We start from the raw sequence: 15,820 nt of genomic DNA, 5'->3' as shown, positions 1-15,820 counted from the left end.
GGTTTTCGGGGGTCTAGTGACTGGCAAAATCTTGTCCAACGTCGAGATGCCAATCTATCCATGCGACGTTGAATTTTCTTTTGTAGTCGTCTGGCTGTCCTAAGGTCTTCGATGGATTTTGTACGCCGGTAACGCCGCTCCGCACGACGACGGAGTGCACGAAGTCGCTCCAACTCTATATCCAATTCCGTGCGCTTCGACGAAACCGTGACCGTGCGCGCGGCGTGTAGCATTGCAGACTTGATTGCTTCCTCTAATCCAGAGGACAGGCCCTCTCGACAAGCATCCTCCATGGTGGAAGTAAAAGTGGTCCAATCAATTAATCGAATGGTATTCCGTGGGGTGGGACTGGACATTCCTTTGATGACAAGGTATGTGGGAATATGATCACTCCCGTGTGTCTCGATATCCGAAAACCATTTAACATATCTTGTGAAAGTGCTGGAGACGAAAGCTAGGTCAAGACAGCTACCATAATTCACGCCTCGTATAAATGTTGGGCTGCCGTCATTCAGGAGTGAAAGGCCGTGGTTACAGGCGAAGTTTCCAAGTCTTTGCCCTCTTGCATTTGTTCTTGCGCTTCCCCATGCAATATGGTGTGCAATAATATCTCCGATGATCACATATGGGGCAGGGCACACAGACAAGATGTTCGTTAATCGTTTGGGATCAAAAATACTTGAAGGCGATATATAAACGCCTACAAGTGTAAACATGAGTTTGCCCTTTTTAATTGTTAGGCAAACGTATTGATTTTTATGAAGAGGCGGAATCGGCTGGCGAACATAGGTCAGTTCTCGACGAATAAAAACGATGACTTTGCTGCATGCATTAGTTGTTGCGGATATAACAGCTTCGTATCCCGATAATATGACTGGTTTTGATACATTAGGCTCACATATGACAATGACTGGGAACAAATTAGTATATACATACTGACGAAAGTCCGAAAGGCGTGATTTTAGTCCTCTTGCGTTCCACTGTATGATTGACGCTGCCTTGACTTCCTCTCGAAACGATGGGCGATGGCTGGCCATGTCTCTATTCGAGGGACTCAAGCACTGGGCTTAAGGCGTCCAGTACTTTCAGTGCATTTTGAGCAGACGTAGTTCCAAGGTTCGACAGAATCACTCGAATGGCATCTATGAGGGGACGCAGCATTGAAAGGACTTGACGATCTGCTTTGGGCGTGGCATCAGCGGCAGGAGTAGGCTCCCGAGCGGGCTTGACAATCTGTAGTTCTGTGGGAGATTGCTGGCTCGGAAGCGCAGGCCATTCTTCTTGAGACAGATTCCTTTCAGGCGACTCCCTTGTGCTGTTCAGCCCCTTTTTGGCCTGATTGGAGAACGTGGGTGCTACAATGGAAGCGGCCCTCTCCTTTCGCGGTTCTGCCTTTTTTGAGGAGGTTCGGTGACGCCGACGCCGGATCGTTGCAGCAGCCTCCCTGTGTGTCGAATTGTCCCGAACCATTTGCTTGAGAACAGCGACCTCTTTCTTGATGCGAGGGCAGTCCCTAGACGAGGCAGCATGGGAACCATTACAGTTGCCGCACTTTAGGACAGTAGCCCGGCACGTCTCCTCCGCGTGAGGTTCAGCACAACGGGGACACAGTATCGAGTTTGGGCAGACACCCTTGACATGTCCCAGCCTAAAGCACTGATGGCATTGAAGAGGCTTTTGTACGAAGGGCCGAACAGGGTGTCGGAAGTGACCGACTTTGACGTGTGTTGGTAAGCAATGTCCTTTGAAGATCAGTTTGACGCCGCGCGATGTTCCAAGGCGGCTCGCACGCGTGATGACAACACCCTCACTTGCTAGTTTGACGAGGATAGGCAAGTCCGCGTTGGGAATGGCGACATCGATGTCATAAATGACACCTGCTGTGGATGCGTCATCCATCGGGATATATGAACGCACTTTGATGCGCCCTAGCACCGAGATTTGCTTCAGTTTTTCGAGCGCACTCCCGTTGGTAACATCAATTGCGAGGACATTTTTGCGTGCATTTATACGAATGTCCTTAATTTCATTCGGCACGACCCCTTCCAAGAAAACAGATAGTTCTTGCCTGTTTAGCAGTCGGAGGTTGTTGGAGGGCTCTTCGGGTACGAACACGATGGCGTGAGGCCAGCGTTCAGGCCTTGACTTCAGAGTCGCCGTGCTCGCTTGCGTTGATGGGTTCGCGTTGACAGTCCTCCTTTTGGCCCTCTTTCTGCGGACAGTGATGAAGCTATCATCCGATGAGTCTTCATCCGACATTGAGTATAGCTCAGTGTCCTCGGTGTCACTGAGCACGCTTCCTCTCTTCCTCGTGAGGGACGGCCTTGATGACCTCTGGCCAGGAGGGCCTCTGGAACGCTCCGCGTCCATGGCCACATAACCGGGAGCCGAGGCACCAGGAAATTCCGAAGAATTCGTCGGAAAACAGAGAACACAGATAGAAGTGTTCTAAGAAGAAGGCACTTCGTCGTCGTCCCATGTACTCGGTAAGGTATTTGCTGACATGCCAGGGCCACGCGACCGAGCATCCTCAAATCCCTGGCGAATCCCGATCGCTCTCAAATCCAGTAACACAGGATATAGATAATTGATAGCAGTACCGGTAATTGTGTCGAATTCCTTCTAGCGGTAGGCGAGTGCAATGACCAAATGCGACTTCATCACCAAAGAACGGGGACCTATACTAGATAGAGTTTCATGCACACATCTTAGGGGCTCCCGCCACTAGTTTCACTGACCGCGACAATTGCTTCGGCTTTTACGATTGGCCACATTCCCGTTACGCGATTTCTAACTTCGCCGAACAGCAAACGTGGAACTTGCAAATAGCCTCCAAGTGCGACGTGCGTAGATAGAATGGAACATGAAGCAGGGGATACAATTTGCCGCCGCCGTTGTTTCCTTGGCTTTCATTCGCCGTGAGGGGATGCAACATTTAGGAGAAATCAGAGATTCTATATTAGTAAGGCTTCTCTCAGGCTAAGGACGACAACAGCGTTATTGAACTGAAATGAAGATCAATGTTGCAATAGCAGTTGCAAACTTTCATGTAAAGTTGAAAATGTAAATCCAATTATTGTTGTTTATTTGTTCGTCTCGACCTGCAAAACTGCTTCTACTATGAGAACACCTGTAGCAATAGTTGGAAACGGCGCTGTAGTAAAAAAAAAAAAAAAATAGCAGAGCGTCACGCTGTTTTGATGTCAGGCTAACAAAGGCAGTTGCACAATAGAAGAAGCACTTCAAAAACCGCTATACCAGCGAGGAATTCTGCTTAATTAAATTGTTTCCCCCTTGCACCTTCAGCGAAGTCACGCTGATCTTGTTAGGGTCCTTGACACTAGCTATTCTTCCCTGTCCATAAGCAAAAACAAGCACAAGAAGCGAAGCATTATAAATCAATATGTAAACTAACAATTTATCGAGCTTTTCGGTCTTTGGTGTAGAGGAAAACTGATATCCACGCTACAACCGAGATATCAAGGAAAAATTGTACGCATGCATCACATAAGAGTAATCACGCTTCTATTAACCGAACACGAACACGCAGGCAATGCGCTTCCATGTTATCACTCCTAGCGAACGCTCGTCGAGCTTTCGACCTGTTTGTAGACACGTTGACCATACTTTTCTCCAATGCTGAGAACTCTAGTTCGGAAAAATCTTATACATCGTTGGGGGCCAAACAACAGGCAAACACGTTTTCCCGTAAGATCCCGTTATCGAAGCCTAATATTTATATGCAGTTACAGCGGCCGACGAGCTCTCAGCCTAAATTGCTACTTTAATTACAGAGGCGAAAAAAAACCTCACATTCCCATTGTCAAAATGAAGTAGGAATTCAGGTAGGAGTGAAGCGTTTATGATCACCTGGAACGCAAAAACCCACCAGTAAAAACAGAAGTTTTCCCGTACCATAGGGCACATTGGAGCAAAACTCGCGACTGGGGAATTGTCATAAAGTGCGTAGCATATTCTCCGGAACCATTACCTATGAATTTTATGCCCGTGTGAAAAGCATTGAAGCACCCTCTTTATAATCTACTCTTGAAACCAACAGTGCCGTATTTTATTAGACGAGCGCTTCATAGAAACGACGCGCACTGACGATCTCCCAAGGGAACTGTTTTGTACCACCAGTCTTGTGTTTGGTAAATGAAAGAATTTGTTGACGACGTGTTGCTTTTTCGGAGAGTTCACCGCGAATAGCCAGCAATGTGGGGTGCCGAGAATGGAGCTCCTGTGCAGCCGCTTCTCCAGCTTACAATGTGACTATGTAGCGTATGCCACGTAGGCCTGTGACTGTTCTGTAACGAGTACAGGTCAGGTGACAGGATGCTTTCGGAGCATTGAGCAGGAGGCCGCATATAGTACTGCATATTTACCATACTTCGTACTGTTCTCATGCACACACCTGACATGTAATATCAGACATATATTAAAGTTTTTGGGAGCTCATTTGGGAGCCCTTAGTTTCCTCGAAGGAACGCCGGGCGCCGATGCCAATATTGAAGCCGTTGGTAGCCGAACGCCCGGGGCGGTTGTTTCACGCTTATGTATGGAAGTGGCCGCCACATTTTCCCCCTTTTATATAAGAGGCAAACAGTAAATCGGGGAAGGTAAATAATGAGCCTGCTTAACAATATGCACAAGTACACGCATGTACGAAGTCACATTTATTAAGGACAGCGAAGGCGATTACGTCTGGCAGCCTTCGAGAACAGCAACGTACCGATGCTTATAGCGCGCAGTCTCGTCGCTTCTCACTTTTTTTGGGTGTGCGCTTTACAAAATGAAGAATACTTGATTTCCACTCCGTGTGCTAAAAACTGAACTATAGAAAAGCAACGTTCTTTCATCTAATGGCTTGTCCCTAAGGTCGGGTCTGCGAGTATAGCAGGCACACAAACTCGGGGAATGTACTAATCTAACCTCATCGTTTCAACGCGATCGACATTGGCTCAAACTGTACTCGCGGCTCGTGAAGACTTAAGCTTGTGCAACCAACAATGCACCCCCAGTTTCGGACCATGATTCACCCGTTCACACGGAACTGAACTTCTCGCGACAGCAGCATCTCATGTCAAACATGACCTCACGGTTATTCACTTTGTGGTCTGTCATTAATTCGCTGTATACAGCTATTGAACTGATAACCTAATCTGGCCAATAGCTGAGGAGCAGAAAAAGTATCTTGTTCCACATGATTGAAGATATAATTTCTACGTAATCTGCTTTACTCTCACCGTGCTCATGGCCGCCGCATTTCGATGGGGGAGAAATGGGAGAACAACCGTGTACTTAGATTTAGGAGCACGTTAAAGAACCCCTGGTGGTCCAAATTTCCACGGTGTCCCACTACGTTGTACATCCGAATCAAATCGTAGTTTTTCCACCTAATACCCAATATTAATTTATCTCAACCCTGCTGTTTCGAAGATGTGGCCGACGTGCATGTCCAGAGGGACGTCTCCAGCGAATTTCACAGACTTCCGCACAAGACGAAATATCGCGGGAGTTACATTATTGAAGGAAAGCATATGCACTCTGAAATTGTCGAATGGAACGTCTCCAGCGAATTTCACAGACATCCACACAGCTCGAAATATCGTGGGACTTGACGTTTATGGTTAAACAGTTAAGCCCAAAGAAGCATTTGCGGTAGCGCTTCGTCAATGGAGCCACCAGACTGACGAAACGCGCACTCTAGCTATGCTAGACAAACTCCATCGTAGCCCTGGCATCCTTCCTTCAGTTTCTCTTCTCGCAATATCGTGGGACATGACGTTTATCTTTAAACAGTAGAAGCCTTTGCGATAGCGCTTCGACAACGGAGCCACCAGACTGACGAAACGCGCGCTCTAGCTATGCTAGACAAACTCCATCGTAGCCCTGGCATTCTTCCTTCAAGTTCTCTTAGGCTCCCAAACGTTTCTGGACAAATGCAAACTGAGGTCAAATAGTTTTTGTGTAAAACATCCGCAGCACATAACTTCATACGGAAATCACCTTTTTTGCTTGCGAACAATGGTGGTCTTCTCGTTTCGCTTGATGGAGTATCTGTGCCTGTCCACTACTGAACTTGATGGCGCACTGAGGCATTACATCGTAATGACTTTACCGCTGAACCTATTAAAGTTGCGCGAAAGGAAAAAGGGTCGACCGCAAAGGTGCCGCAAAGTTCGATTCATATATAACTGACCATGTCAAAGTTGAAGCGCCGCGCAGACTATCTCACCGCTGCCATCCAATGTTGCGACTCGGGGTTCGAAGACTTGGGATCCTCTTTCCTGGTGGAGGGGTAAGAGAACGTGAGGCTCGCTCGATATTCAAGACCTTGGACAAACAGGTATATTTACATAAGCACAAGAAAATGCAAAGAAATACAAAAAAATCCTACGAAATACAGAAAAGTTGATGATAAAGTGGTAGTCGTTAATTTATTTCCGTCGTCCATAGCTCCTTTTATGCCGTGTGTGATCTTTGTTTAGTCACTTCCCCCAATCCGTTGCCAGGGGGTCGATGACATCAGTTCCCACCAATCCGGTGCCAGGAGGCCGCTGACGCAAGGTCCCACCAATGCGGAGGTAGGTCGCCCTTTTCGCCGATGCCGATCGTACTCTGAGGGGTCGTGGCCGGGTCATGCTGAGCGCATCTCTGGCTTGGAAACGCCACACTTTGAGAGGGGCGGCGTGTCCCTTCATCTTGGGTTTACACCCTTTCTCTTGGGGTTACAAGAGTAATGTGTGCCTCTTGCTACTGCATAGCAGATTAAAGGCTACAGTGAACTTTCTTGTTATTATTGAAATGTGGGTAAGCTTGTCATAACAAGGCTTGTTGCCCTTTCTTAAAGGCACATCCAGTCATATTCATTGAACTGAAGGACCATATTTTCATCCCTACGGAGCATTACGTTTGCAGATATAATCTTCAAATTATGGCTTTAGCAGTTGCAGAACCAGACATGGCGCGGTGGGGACACTGGGCACGCACTTAAGATGTGTCACAAGCGCTGTTCGCAACACACTAGACTAATGGCAGACTTATGACATCTGACAATGACCAATATTCTATTTATTAGCAGGATGTGGTATAAAGTTCGTAAACAGGGATAAGGTGCCTCAGAAAGGCCGGCCTTTCTGAGGTTGCACGCTAAAAAATGAGTGCACGCTAAAAAATAAAAACACATTGCCATGCGATTTGGACGAGAAAACTAGAATTTGGGTATTTTAGGTGCATTATTTGACTAAATGTCAATAAAATCAAAATACAGTATGTCAGACCAAGATGAAAATTCTAATGTGCTCTAGACAGTCATCTTAACATAATATATATATGTAATGTCTCTGATGGGAAAGTCAAAATCAGGTATCCCCTCAGGAGAGAAGCACAGATGAGCAAGTGTAATTAAAAAGTTAGAAATGTTTTTAAAAGGAAGCTGATTAGTTTTGTGATAAGTGACTGCTTTTTGTGTTGCTTCTCATCAGATATATCCATGTGATAAATATAGTGGTACAGTGAAATTGGATATTTGCTTAGTGACACGATACATACTTGCAATGGGCACGGTGCCTGTCTTTACTATAGACGCAACAGGGCATGCTTGGTGAGGTGCTTACATACAGTTAACAGATTTAATACCTTACATTTACTATCACGTGAATGCAAGGGTGCAAATGCAAACCACTGTGATTCTGTATTTTAACTGCTGCCATGAAGCAGAGAGATTTTCTTGTCTTCCCTTCATCTATATTTTGCACCTAATTTTAGACGTATGGCTTCTTTTTGGGTTACAAAAAGGGGAAGCATTGGGGGAAGAGAATCCCATGTTTAAGACATTATTATCGTTAACGTGCATGCTGGCGAAACCACTTCATCAGAACCGCTCGTGCCTCCCGAAGCGAAAGCCAGTAGCAAGTAAGGCCTTTAACTGTGTATTCCGTGGTGCACACTTTGTATCTTAGAAGCCGGAGAGTTACTTGGAATTGAAAATTCTTTTAAAAATGTAAAATTGTGGTTTCTCCATCTGTAAAATAGTGATATGAAAGCTTCTGGCAGGTATTTTGATATTTTGATTAGGGTGACTCAATCTACTTGCCAACCAAGTATGCTAGTGGAGGTAGAGATATGTTGAATGTTAAGAACAGAGATCATCTGAGTAGAACACTTGTTCATCAATTGGCGGATGTGAATATATAGTGTTAAGCAAAAGCCCCTTAGTTTCGTGGCTTCTGTAGACAGAATTTTTATAAGCCATTATAAAATAAAGCGTTTTTGCGAATGGTCAATTTCTGGACTTGGGATAGAGTACACAGTGAGGCGATGTATTAGTCTTGCCAGACATATACGTTTCCTTTTTGAGACGATGATTCGGTGAAGTGCGATAATTTTTCTAGCTTTAGTGCATCATAGACACTTCAGCAAGAAAAAAGCTTTGGTTTAAGATAGTTGCTTCATTGTGCGAGCATATGCATAGTCGCATGCAAAATCCACATGCATGGAAGGGATATGTGAAACAGCATGGGGCCATTGTCAATTTGTGTTTTGCTTCTTTGTTTGTCTTTTTCGTGCACTTCCCAGCCTGTACTTATGCTTATATCGCCTTTGATGCGTCATATTCATCGCATCTGATTTTTTATTCACATCTTAAGCAACGCTATACTTTAGTAGATTGCACATTCAACGATTCTCTTAATTGATCATGTAATTATGCAAGCTGTTCCACTGAAGTATAGCATTCTTACACCGTAATGGGAATGAAAGCTACCATATATGACAAGAAATTTGATGTGCAAGATTTTAGTGTCAGTGCTTTTCGTAGTTTTATACTCATTTGGTACACACTAGATAATATTGTAAATTGCATTTTTTTTAGAAAGTGTAACGGATGAATCTCAACAGCACTAGGAAACAACATTCATGAGAAGGCCAACCGAATAGGAAATATGATACGCCTCTGCACCGCTTTGAGACCTAGCAGGATATTGCTGCAGAACCACGACAAGCCACACTTAGAAACAATGGGATGCAGCCTATACCTGAATAATTTTATGTGAAATATAAGCAAAGCTTGCTGGACGTGCAGCCTTACATGAGAATATACAACACGTTTCTAAATGCACTATACTCTCAGTCAGGAACATCCATACACTCTACAGGACGTTGTAAAATGAGCTGCTGTCTTAGAATATGGCACACACAAAAACGTTTCTTGAACAGTTTATCTACATTACCAGCCCCATGCTTAGCAGCTCATCTGGTAACGTCTGCCATATAAGTTCACGCGTTTTGTGCCAGAAATTCGTTTGCTGGCCAGTAATGTGGCGCATATTTCTCTTCGATCATAGCGTCAATACATTGTGAGTTTGCACACGTTTTTTTTATGGGTAACTTTCCATTGTATACTTTATTTTTGAAAAGAAGGAGCCAATTGAAATTGAAGGATATTTCTACACTGTAATACTGAAGAAACTTGAGAGAATATACTTACATTTTATGACAAGATGCGTTCTAAAGTTCATGGGCATCATTGTAATCAGAATTTGTGTTTGTCAGTATGCTTCTCAAATTATTATTCAATTTGTCTTGTGAGTGATCAATAAAAATTTTGATCTTTCAAGAAAGAAAATGTTTCATTTGAGTAACTCGGCGACTACAGATTACATCACATTGACCAAGCCAAAATGCAGGAGCTGCTTATGAAGGAATCAAATATTCCCCACATGTAAGTATGCGTTTCTCTTCTAACAGGACCATGGTTCTACATCCTGCTTTCACACTATTGGGAAGAGTACTAGCACTCTTTTTTGATGGAGTAAAAGCACTCTGAGGGAGTAGAAACACGGCTTGAAGGAGTAGAAGTGCTCTGTTTGGAGGAATACCACTACCTCTGTGGGGAGAGTATTAGCACTCTCCGGAAGAGTACTAGCACTCGCTTGCGGTGGAGTAACAAAGCTGTCAGGAGGAGTTGCCCTACTCTCTCGCAAAGAGGGTCGATCTACTCTCGAAGAGAGAGTGAAATATGGGACAAGCACTTACTCCCCCAAAGAGAGTGCCCGGAACTCTCTTTGTTTTAAGAGTGTAGGTCAATTAATCATAGGGAACCCCGATCACGAGAATGAAATTCATAGAAGACTAAAAATGGATTTAATCGCATACGGCAGACATTATCAGCTCCTGGCTGGAAGCTTACCATTATCATAGAAAATGAACCTGTACAATCAGTGCAATTTACTAGTGCTGACGCTTGGGGCAGAGGCATGGAGACCGACAAAGAAGCTTGAGAACAAGATAGAGAATGAACAAAGAGCGATGGAACGAGGATTGCTAGGCATAACGTTGAGAGACATAAAGAGAGCGGTTGGGATCAGAGTGCAAACGCGTGCATACGATATTTTAATTGACATTAAGAGAAAAAAAAATGGAGCTGGGCAGATCATGTAATGAGCCGGTTAGATAACAGTTGGACAATTATGGTTACAGAATGGGTACCAAGAGAAAGGGAACGCAGTCGAGGACGGCAGAAGACAAGGTAGAGCGATAAAATTAAGAAATTTGCGGGCGCTTGTTGGTATCGGTTGGCGCAGGACAGGGGTAATCGGAGATCGCAGGGAGAGGCCTTCGTCCTGCAGTGGACATAATATAGGATGATGATGATGATACATACATACATACATACATACATACATACATACATACATACATACATACATACATACATACATACTTCGTGTAACATGAGCAAGGAGTGAGTATTAGGTCTTCAAAAAGCTGTGTTGTCGGAAAGCCAGCTTCACCGAACACATTGACACTCCCTCTCTTAGCGTAGGCTAGTATCCGCGAGGGGTACAAAAAAAGGTCCGTGGCACTTTTCGCTTCCTCTAACATAACCATGTCCATTGTGTGCCCCATTCTTATGCGCACCTTTTTTTCCGCGACATTCCTACTTTGGCTGCTCACATAGGCTGTAGTTGAAGACCCCATCACGTTCGCGTCATAACCCTCGACTCCCTTTTCCTCCCCTCTGTCCATATTTCGCTGCAAGACGCACGTAATGTTGTGATACTTCCCATTCTGGATTGGTTGATTTACAGAAGTCACGTGCAGAAATCACTGACGCTGCCGGCAGTGCGTCTCACGCCCCAGCATTTTTGCTTGTGGGCTTGAATTTCTGGCAGAGACCGGAGTTCCTCGAAAAGAAGGACACGTCGGCTCTGTAGCAAGGTCAAGCCATTCTGGCTCCGTGCAGCCGGTTGTAATTTTGCATAGCAATTAACATTACCATAACAATTAGCACTGCGTCATCTAGGCGCCCCGCTTGTCTGTCTCGTATGCGCCAGCCTGGTGAGGAACACTGATCTGCGGCAAAATTTCCTAAGTGCCGTAAAAGTGTTTCACAAGCCACTGGCACGTTTTGCTAGGCCCCGAATAATCGGGTCTTCTCAATTCACAGTAAATGCTGACTTTTGTGCCTTACAAAGAATTAATATACGAACTAATTACATGAAGGAGCAGCCATCTTTGCTTACGTAAGCTCGATCTGCACTGATATATGGTGCTGTTAAATTGGGGCGAGCGTTAGAACCTTCTTCAAGCGTGGAACTTCTAGGTTAGTATGTATACTCCATGACATAGGCGCCGACTACGGGGGGGAGGGGCTCCGGGTACCGAGCACCCTCAGACTTCCGGGGGGGGGGCGATGCCGAAGCCTACCCCCCCCCCCCACCTCAAGTGTCATTACCAGAGTTTTGTGATCCACATCATCTGAGATTTCTTTCGATTTGCCTCTACCTTTTCACTTAACATTGTAGTGTGGCTAATAGCTTACCGCATCATTGTTGGCGCGGACGTGCACGACTTTCAAATCATACTTTCGCTTTATTTCTGCAATGCTGACAATAGGAGGACAAGCGCATTAGAAGCACTAGGAGTGGCTGGTTCATCCGTAGTTTCTCACTTCAATATTGCGTTAAATTTGCGGTGTAAATACCATGCACATACATATTATAACTAAATACACACACAGGACAAAGTTTATAACATTTTTCAAAAAGGAGTAGGTCGCGAATTAACAATTATTTCTCAAGGTAAGAATTGCTCATGTCTAGAGGATGAATATTCCGGTTATTGAACGGCTATTATAACGCGATAGCGTTAAGGGCCCTGTGCTGCAGAAAATCCGGCGTCGGTGTCGGCGGCGTTGTCCGTATGAGAAAAATCTTCGAGCCTCGCACCTCCATCCACGCGGGCCCTCCACGTGGCGCAGAGGTGTTAGTGAACTAACTTAATTTCTCAACGTGAAATGCGCCAGAAAATCGTTAAGTACTACTTACACACAACCTCCAGACATGATAGCGTCGGATTGTAATTTGAATATATTAGACACCATATTTACGTTACGCGGAAACTCAAACAGGAATGTCTTTACCAGCTGTCGTTTAAGGTCAATCTTAGTAGTAGCAGCACACCGCAGAAATCTCGCCTTCCTGCATAACGTTCTCCACGAGTGTTTCCAGGAAAACATTATGGTTACGTACGTTGCAGTCGCCGCGACGCGTGGGAAGCAGTCAGGGATCTTTGGACGCTATTGCGTTCCACTCTTCAAGGCCTAAACGTCCTCCCATTGTTCTTTTTTATCATTCCTTGCGGTAGGTACTACGTAGTTCGGCGGCAACGGCGGCGGCGATGGCAGCGGAGTACACAAGGTCCAACCAAAATGACTGTTGGAATGAGCCGGTAACAGCTTACGCTGTAATAAAAGCTTCGTCCTCGCACGAACCTCATATACTGAAAAATAAACGCAAAGGCCACAGTCGCAGGCGAACGATTACCGGCAAGTTTGAAGAGAAAGCAAAAAACTTTGACAATAAAGAAATGTCGTTACCGACCGCAAACCAAACATTTATATTTACAATATTATAAACCAGCGCAACTGATCAGTCCGACAACTTATAAAGCATGCAACGTTACTCCTACCTGTCGCTACTGCCGCAAGTGCGTGGAATACGCTCTTTACATGTTACACAACTGAAAAAAGTATGCAATTAGGAATTTCCAGGAAAGACCGAAAGACCTGTAATTTCTTTTAAGCAGCCTTCAGTTCTTTCTTCAAACTCTAAAGAACATATCTTTAACTCCCACATTGATTCAGGCCGAAGTTCAGCTTACAACGTTTTGGGGAGGTGTTGGTAACAATTTTATTGAGATTCTGCTCAGTTATGATCTGGCAGGCCCGAGTCCTAGGATGGCTTCTCGCGAGGAGCGACCCTTTCGGCCCAGGCAACCAGGGCTTTCTGTAGTTTTTGATCCGGCGTTCTGAACAGCTCCTCCCTCGTCTGTTGTGAGGGAGCTGGCAGGAGCAACCTGGGAAGGGGTAAGCCCTCGCACCCCCAAAGAATGTGATTTTGGGTAGCCAATGTTTGATTTGTGCAGTTTTGACATATTAGGTTCCATTGCCCGTTGGTAATTACGGCCAGCCAATTTGGAATGGGGAACGACTTAGTTTGGATTCGACGCAGGATCGAGGCTTGCGCTCGCGTGATGCTTGCGTCTGGAGGCGGGTAGATTCGCCCATTTTGCTTGTAGTAGTTATCTCGTGGTAGGTCACCGGTGCCTCATCCATTGGATCCGAGTCTGAGGGGCGAACCTCCCGGTTGATGAGACCTCGGGCTACCCAGTGCACCTCCTCATTCCCTTGATTCCCCGAATGGGCAGGGACCAATATGTGTTCAACAGTATTTTCATTTGTAAAGTCCCGTAGGACTCGCGCTGCACAGACGCCTATGCTGCCTCTCGAAAAGTTGACGATTGATCTTTTGGAGTCGCTTATGGCAGTTTGCCCGGAGGGATTCATGATGGCTAAAGCAATGGCAGTCTCTTCGGCTTCCACGGTGGACACTGTTTTTATGGTCGCGGCGTTGAGGACACTTGCCTCTCCGGTCACGACGCTCACTGCGTAAGTTTGGTGATCTTGCTTTGCTGCATCGACATAAGCGGTGTGCTGGTTGCTTTGGTACATTTCTTGAACGGCCTTGGCTCTGGCAGACCACCTCTTGTCGTGTCTCCCAGGGAGCATGTTCTTGGGTAACTTTTTTATAACCAAACGACGTTTGACCACACCGAGTAATGTTGTTCTTCCTGATGAATTCATAACGGTATTGAGCCCGCGTTTACTTAGAATGCCCCTGCCAGTTGTGGTGCTGGAGAGTCGTTCAAGTTGGGCTGTTTTATGGGCCTCCAGGAGTTCGTCTAGGGTATTGTATATATCTAGCTCAAGTAATCGTTCAGTGTTCGCATACCTCGGAGACCAAGGGCAGCTTTATGAGCTGTGCGAATGACGCTGTTAACCTTTTCCTTGTCAGAAAGGCGTAGGTGGTAGTAAGGGAAGGAATACACAATGCGACTGATCAGGAAAGCCTGCGTAAGTTGGCAGATATCAGCCTACTTCACACCGCGGTGTCGTGTGGCTACTCGTCTGATTAGGCCACATCATAGAGTTTCTCACTACATTACCTAGAGGGAAATCTGGCGCTGCTGCGCTGTGGTATGCATGGGAATGCCGGTATATTGTGGATTCGGATTGGCATCGTTCCCGTAGAGACAAGACACCTTGAAGACGCGCTTGGCAAGTGCCGTTCCGTCTGTCACAATGATTCATTTTCTACTAGAACAGCACGTAAAAAGCTGTTTGAGCTTTATTATTACTCGAAAACATGTTTTGTTTAACTATGAGAACTTGTTGTTGTGTGTACGACTACATGTTACGTAGAAAGTATCAGCGGGCCGCTAAAGTTGGAGAACAGACGACAAGGTTCGCGCTCGTTTTGAAACAGTTGGTCGTCTGTTCTTGCTTTTCTTCGCTTGGTCATGCATCGTGGGTAAGTAAAGATGTAATATGCGTGAATGGAAACATTTTATGAAGATTCTTCTTTGAGAACGCGTTATTTGCGTAGCCATATCCACGTTTTAGACGAAGCCTCATACAACACCAGCCAACACGAGCCTCGCAGACACATATACCGTCATTCCCATGACGGCACGGTGCCCCCTTAAGAAACTCCCATAGACGGTGGCGCCAGATTACCCTCTAGGTGTTATAGTGAGAAACTCTATGGGCCACATATTTGGCGGGCTGTCGTCTGTAATCGGACAATCGCCTCAGAATTATGGGTGTTATGTTGAATTAGCATGCCCAGGACTCTTATAGTCACTACGGAAGGAACTGAGCCGTCTTCCATACTGACTCGTATAGGTGAGGTGGCATCCCTTTCAGTGGCGTGTTTGGTTGATTTATCTCAGATGACGAGAAGCTCCGATATTGTCGGCGAGCACGCTAGAACATTCTGTCGAACAAAATTTTGTACGGTATCCGCGGCCGCTTGTAATGCTTTCGTGATTTCTCCATCGGAACCGCTATTGGTTCAGATGGTGATATCATCTGCATAGATGGAGTGTTTGATATGCGGGATCCTTTCCAGCATTGTAATCAGGTTTCGCATGGTCACATTGAAAAGGAAGGGGGAGAGGACCGCACCCTGAGGGTTGCCTGTGCCTTAAAAGGCGCTGCAGTCTTCGACAGACAATTAAGCTACCTTCAGTGTGAACACACACACACACACACACACACACACACACACACACACACACACACACACACACACACACACACACACACACACACACACACACACACACACACACACACACACACACACACACACACACACACACACACACACACACGCACACACACACGCACACACACACGCACACACACGCACGCACGCACGCCCACGCACGCACACAGGCACACACGCACACA

The sequence above is a fragment of the Dermacentor andersoni genome, chromosome 7 (genome assembly GCF_023375885.2).
Source record: "Dermacentor andersoni chromosome 7, qqDerAnde1_hic_scaffold, whole genome shotgun sequence".
Classification (NCBI taxonomy): domain Eukaryota; kingdom Metazoa; phylum Arthropoda; class Arachnida; order Ixodida; family Ixodidae; genus Dermacentor; species Dermacentor andersoni.
The sequence above is the reverse complement of the archived record's forward strand: the minus strand, read 5'-3'. Positions refer to the sequence as shown.